Source organism: Tigriopus californicus, chromosome 11, assembly GCF_007210705.1.
Source record: "Tigriopus californicus strain San Diego chromosome 11, Tcal_SD_v2.1, whole genome shotgun sequence".
NCBI lineage: Eukaryota > Metazoa > Arthropoda > Copepoda > Harpacticoida > Harpacticidae > Tigriopus > Tigriopus californicus.
The window spans coordinates 13011481-13018638 of NC_081450.1; positions in this window are offsets into that span (position 1 = coordinate 13011481).

The following is a 7158-nucleotide window of genomic DNA, read 5'->3' on the forward strand; positions in this document are numbered from 1 at the left end:
CTTGTTAAGTCACTGGGTATTTCAAAACCATGAGCACTCACAGAGGGGTGTGGTTTGAGAATGGTTCTGTTAACTGTTATTAGTTGTGGGTTTTCAGGTTGCACACTGAAAGCTTTTCTCAGGACTAACAGAAATTGTGTTATTGATATGTTAGCGACTTACAAAGTTGACGCCATAAATCTAAAACCGGAGTCAGGCTCTTGTTCAAGATTTTCGACCAAGTTGTCGTAGTACCTGCCTCTCAGCAACATGGATATGTTGTCTGTCGTCTGCATATGCGGTTATAGAAGCGTTTGTCCATAAGGGGAGGTCTGATATGTAGATAAGAAAAAGTAGGGGGGAAAGGACGCTCCCCTGTGGGCATCCAAGTGTCACTTCCGTTTTCTCTGATAGACTTTTTCCAACAACCACCCTGTGTGATCAGTTACACAAGAAAGAGGACTTCCACGCAATACTATGTGCATCAAAACCAATTGTTTCTAACTTACAGCAGAGCAGATCTGGGTCAACACAATCAAAAGCTGCCATGAGATCAAAGATCACTCCTACCATATCTCCATCTCCTACGCATCCCCTCCAATTTGAAATTATTGAGAGGACAGCAGTTGTTGTTGATCTGCCCTTGCGGAAACCATGTTGTGAGCTTGGAACAAGTTGATGTTGTTTGACGTAATTTGAGATCTGGTCCTTAACAATTGCTTCAAAATCTTGGATGCCACTGGTAGGAGCGAGATTGGTCGGAAATTATTCACATCATCCTACCTGCCATTCTTGTGCAGGGGCACGGTCCTGGAGTCTTTCCACCTCTTTGGGAATGTACCATTTATTAGAGACATGTTGATGACATATGTTATAGGTGCAATTATAACACTTGCACTTTTTTTCAACAATTCCAAACCAATTGAATCGCAACCAGTACTGTTACTCTTTATAACTCGCCGTAATTGATGCAAAACTGTCTTTTCTTTGACTGTTTCCAATCAGAATTCGGGAACCAATGGTCTACCTGCCATTTCAGAGTGGAGTTGCACTAAAGAATCCTCCCTCAGAGATGGCTCAATCCCTGATTGGAGGCTTTGTCATTGAAGAACATATGGAACATCTTGCTCACATTGTCAGGGTTTGTCACCATTGGCTTTCCACTATCCCATAATTGAATGGTCTGTTGATTAACACCTCTCGTCAATTTGTTAAAGACACTCCACTCCAGACGTTGGACTTGTGCCTGTCGGCATCAAGTATCCTGGACGTCTCGGCCCGAGCGTCTCTCCTCTGCATTTTTGTGCACTTATTTCTCAAACGAGTATACTTCAACCAGTTTTCATCTCCAGTTCCTTTTGATCCAACAGTAACATTTTATCTTGCTTTGTCTCGTTCAGCTGTCATAATCTTGGTTTCATCTGTTAGGTTAGGCTGATAGTTGGATGGGATTTGAAATGTTTTCTTGGGGGCAAACTTGTTCAGAGAATTGGTAATGAAGTGCTCAAACGTCTGAACCATGTTGTCAACGCAGTCCGTTAAACCGAAGCATTCCCAGGGGTGAGACATTAAGTCCAAGAGGAATTCATTATCATCAAAGTGTTTAAATGTTTGCTTGGTGATTGTTGTCCATTCTTTACCTTTTTGTAGACTTCTTTAGGCAACATGAATTGTGACTGGGACGTGGTCACTCATTCCATTGGGAACGGTGTTATTAGCTTATTGGAGGAAATGACCAAATCCATTGCAAATGTGGCTTGGAATAATCCGTTATTTGTTTGCATTCGGCAAAGAAATGTGTCCCCAATATCATCACATAGTGTCAGATTGTTAAGGCTGAGGCAACAGACAAGATCGCACACTAGTGACTTTAGGTGGTATGAGTCATCACTGAAACGATTTGAGTCCAGGTTGAAATCTCCCGTGATAATCATATCCCGTTTGCATGAACTGGCTTTTTTTATTTGGTCAAGAAAAAGCTTTTCTTTTTTAGTTTGAATGTCTTTGTCTTGGTGTTCACTCTACCATTCACGGTAGATTCCACAAATGTATGTATGTCTCGGGCTGTTGTGATAGGAATAAAATAAACGTAGGTGTTGAAGTCANAGGTGGTATGAGTCATCACTGAAACGATTTGAGTCCAGGTTGAAATCTCCCGTGATAATCATATCCCGTTTGCATGAACTGGCTTTTTGTATTTGGTCAAGAAAAACCGTAAGCTTTTCTTTTTGAGTTTGACTGTCTTTTTCTTGGTGTTCACTCTGCCATTCCATAAATCAGAACCCATTTTACTTTTAATTCTGCCTCCAACCAGATGGAAGGAAATTCCGAACTCATTAAGTGCCTTCTTACATGTACTTAAGATCTCAAGGTGGGTCTCGTCAGTAGAATAGTCCTTATTTTTTTCGTAGTCAGCTGAAGCCTTGAATGGCGGACGTGCTTTTTTACCCCAAGGACTTGAATATTAGTCTTTAATGGTTTTAAGTTTATGACATAGTACCCATTGTGGTACTAGTGAGTGGGGGCACGCCCTCGAACATGCGAACATGCTGCGAGTGGCTGGAGCAGGACGGTGTCTCGACAAGATCCGGGGTCACGCCTTCACCTTCTTATCCGAGACGTGGGTCACCAAGGAGAAACACGAAACTTGCTTTCCTGGCAAACAGAGCTTTGTAGTTCATGCCAGAAAGCCCGTGGGCGTGGTCGGCCTAGTGGTGGGTTGGAGCTCTATATTACCAAACGCTTTGAGCCCACCCTTCTCTCGTCCTCTCCTCATCACATAGCCGTGGATGCCCAAGGCTTCACCATCATTGGCGTCTACTATCAGCCAACCACGGACTATGACGATGAAAAATCCGGAGAAAGTCATCATTGGTGGTGATTTCAACATCCGTCCTGACTCGCGTGAAATCTCAGAGCTCGCCCAGATCCTGAGCCAATGGAGAATCACTCTGCGCTCCGACCCGGGAGTCCCAAAACACACCTACTTCCGGGGCGCCTCTGTACTTGACCACATTTTCATATCAGAAAATATTCCATCTCCGGCCAGTTTCGTCCATCCACTGGCTGTTTTTGATCACCTCCTGATTTCAGTAACCTTCAAGATGCCCAGAAATTTCCATCATCTGGGCATGACTCCAAATGGGAGGTGTGTGGTCAATATGCAGAAGTGCGCGGCTCAACTTGAGGCCCTGCAGCTATCCATCAACACTGGGATTGTGACCAATCCAGCTGCAGTGGCCCAAGGCATTTTGCAAGCATTTAAAGAGTCGTCCTCAGTGCAGAGGCAGAGAGGAGGACTCAAGACCAGGGTGGGCATTCCATTTTTGGACACTTTTGTCCACCCCTGTCCAAAAGTGTCCAAAAGTGTCCAAAAATAAGGGTGGACAAAAGTGGACAAAAGTGTCCAAAAATGTCCAAAAATACGAACCTTTAAAACTACAAATATAAAGGATATTCTGTATGAAACCTATCCTCTACTTCAAAAATTGCTCATTGATGGTTCCAAGAGCAAGATAAGTCTTTAAAACCTTTGCCATATACCTCTAACATACCCAAAAAAGGTATTTGAAAGACAGGTTCTTAACTCTCTTTTTCTTACGTTAGATTAGAAAGCAAGCAGGGAACAAAGTCTCCCTCTAGTAGAATGCAGCTGTTGCAAAGGATTCAAAAACTGAAATAGCTAAACATTATATTCTGGTTATCTGGCTTCATTTATTCAACATTATTAACTTTTTGCAAAAATGTTTTACTTAAAATCATCAGTCATTTGGGATTTCTTCTTAAAAAGTACTAATATTAAAAATTGAATTTCTTACGAATTGCTAAAATCTAATAATGACATATTTTCCTATACTTATGGTTTTTCTTCCATAAGTAAGTTAATTGAGACATTGTTAGGCATATTTTTAACTTTTAAAGATGCGCTTGATGTCAGGAAATGAGATTCCCAATGTTTCTTAAAGAAACATATATCTTAGTTTTTAGATGTATTATAAAAGTGTAATTCATGCACTCCTTATAAATATGTTATGTATATTACAAATATGAGAAGTATTATTGGATATTTGATATTCAGCTCCTAAGCTTTTTTAAAATTATTTTTTTTAATCTTTGTTAAAATTACCCAGCCACCAAATGCCCTGATTATAGTGTGGCTTTGACTTATTAACATTCAAAATATATTAAAGATATTTGTTTTGACTTTATAAAGCTGTATTGTATCAAGATAACGAATTTCGTTAAGTGTATATCTTGGAAATTAAAAACGTTAGTGAAAAGGCTAGTTGTTACTTCATATTTATGTGTTTGAAGAAAGCTTAGATTTTATTGATTACTGATTCTATTTGCTGGTTCACATCTAGATTTGGTAAAGAAATAACATGATTTAGGGTTTAAAAGTGTTTGCTTGTCAATCCCCTTTTGCACAATTGTACTTAATTTTGGACACATTCTGCCCACTTTTGTTCACTTTTGTCCACTTTTGTCCACTTTTGGACACTTTTGTCCACTTGGTGTCCAAAAGTCACGCTAATTCTCAAAATTGCCCACCCTGCTCAAGACCCCATGGTTCATCCCCTACCATCGTGAGCTGAGGGGTCAAATGCTCCAAAAATTGCGTAATGCCAAAACGAGCCAAACACCGGAGACTTGGGAGCAATATGCTACATCAAGAATTGCATATCACAAGTCTCTGCGGTGCGCCAAGTCAGCCCACCAAAGGATGGAAGTGGAGAATCTATTCTCTTCATTGGCCTCGTCCAGGATGGCGGGCTTGTACAAACATACCAAAAAGCCCGCCACTAACTCGGAGATTCCTGTGAGTAAATTCCTCCTCCCTTGTCAAGAACTGTTTGTAGCAACATCGGAAAGAGTAGTGGAGGAGGTCCGGGGCTGCCCAGAAGAACACCATTCCCTCTGGTTCCCATGGTTTTGCTAATAAATGTAACAAACTCGTTTCGGCAAAACTTGTCCAACCAGCCGCCTCCAGGCCAGACGGCCCGTGTCGCTTTTTTGCTCGCAGTAGTAGGAAAAGAATGGAAATCACTAAACCTCCAAATTCGTTCCTCATTAGGGGCCACTCTTTGCGCCTTCTGAAAATTGTTCCCCCGCCCGCAAACAATTGCTTGACCATTTTGAGTCTCAAATTTGTGTGAAAGGGTCTATTGAAAATTTCACCCAATATCATGAATGATCCAATATTAGTCTAATTAATGGAGATTTGTAACTACTGCAATTTGGCCATCTGAAGACTAATTCCCGTTATCCCAGATCTTCCTTCGCTCTCAGTCCGGTTTGTTTTACAAGGATTTGTTGTTTTTGCATTTAAACATCAAACCAAAACAACCATAAACGAATATTTTTAGGTTTTTGGCTATGTCCCTCACCTCCCAAGTTAAAAAACCACGAGGCATGTCTTCGCGATAAGATTGATCATTATTAGTTAAACATGAAGCGGTTTCAACTTTGAAAATTAATGGTTTAATACTCTATTAAGATAAACTAGATGAACTAATCTATTTAAAAGTCTCCCTGGTTTACCTTGCTGAATGGATCGGAAGGGATGAATCCAAAGTTTTGAAGAGAATTCATATTCTCGAAACCTCTCAAAACGGGGTTTCCGAAAATCTCGAACCCAATTTTGCACGTTGTGACATCAATATCAGTTAGAAGGGCCAATCTCGGAAAAGCTGGGGACTGTTTTATTCAATTCGGTTTTACAGAGAGGCTTTGTAGAAATTGTCCTGTCTTGTTGCCAAGCTTAAGGTCAAAAACAAAAAGACAAAGCGTGTGGGTTCCAAGAAGATATAGTTTCAATTTATAATTCAGTGACCAAATTTGAGTGATCAAGAAGCCAAATGCCAAAAGATCAATGAAACACTCAACGCCACAGTAAGCAGTAAGTACCATTGTGTGAATTCTGCTTCAGTTCAAGTCTACTCTGAGTCTCTTTTCATAATATATTCATAATGTAAAGACATTTTGATCGTTACCCATCACCAAGTCACTGTTATAACATTCAATTGAACGTGGATCGTTCCAAAATTATGTCGTTAAAACGTACATACAATACTTACTCGTAGCTGAGCAAAAGGAGGCTGAAGATTCAAATTTCATGTAGTCATCACTGATCAGTTTTTAACTTTGCGAATTGAAAGCAGAAGTGCCGATATTAGCCTAGAGGGAGAGCGAGAACGTCAAGGACAGAAAACCTAGATAATGTTACATCGAGGACATATCATAGAGGGTAGACTAAAATACGAGCTTCTGAAATACGTATCTTTTAGAATTTGTGTGTTATTTCAGTTTTTCATATACTTTTGTGTCTGGAAAAAAGGGGAAAATCGAAGTTGAAATTTCCTTGACTTTTGTTTGCCTTGAAATCTCGTTCCTTTCCACAAAGGAACAGCTAAAACCCATGCAATATTGTTACTGAGATCATGTCAGTTTGGTGTAGCTGAACATAATCTGTTTTCTGAAAATGCATATTTCAATCTTGTGCCTTAGGTAGACATGTGTGATTGAAGTTAAATTTGCAAGTACAAAATTGTAGTTGGGAGGTTTAAGCCTGTATTACTGAGGTGTGATTGGTTACAAATTCCTATCACATTTTTATTCTTCATTTAGGGCATCTTTTGATATAAATTGAACAGATCTAGATGTGGGTGCACTACCACATACATCCTCGTAACTTAACTTTGGTATCTGTGTTACCACAGATGCATTCATTCTGTTTGAAAATTTAGAGGCTGTTATTGTGTTTGATTACATGCAAACCTAATGTAATTGTAATTATAATCAATTAGTACTTAACATAAGTATGAGCCTTTCTACAAGTGAAGGAATGTCAACTTCCCATCTTGTCAGTAGAGCCGCTATGCAGTAGTACAAGAGTAAATGAATGAGATTCTCGGTCCCAAAACGCCGTTTCCATTGTTCTGTGATTCTTCAGTTCACCCTAAAACGGCTATTTTTGTCTGAGATTTTTTTTTCTAACCGCTACAGGGAATGTAATCCCTAGTACTATTTAAATGAAAGGTTATAATTCGTCTATTTATTACCTTTCAATCTTTATATCATATTTCCTTTACCAACGAAATTGAATTGGCAGACAGAGCTAGTCCTTGAATGTAGGGTATATCTGGAATGCTATGTAAAAATTTGTCCGAGTAGGACTTG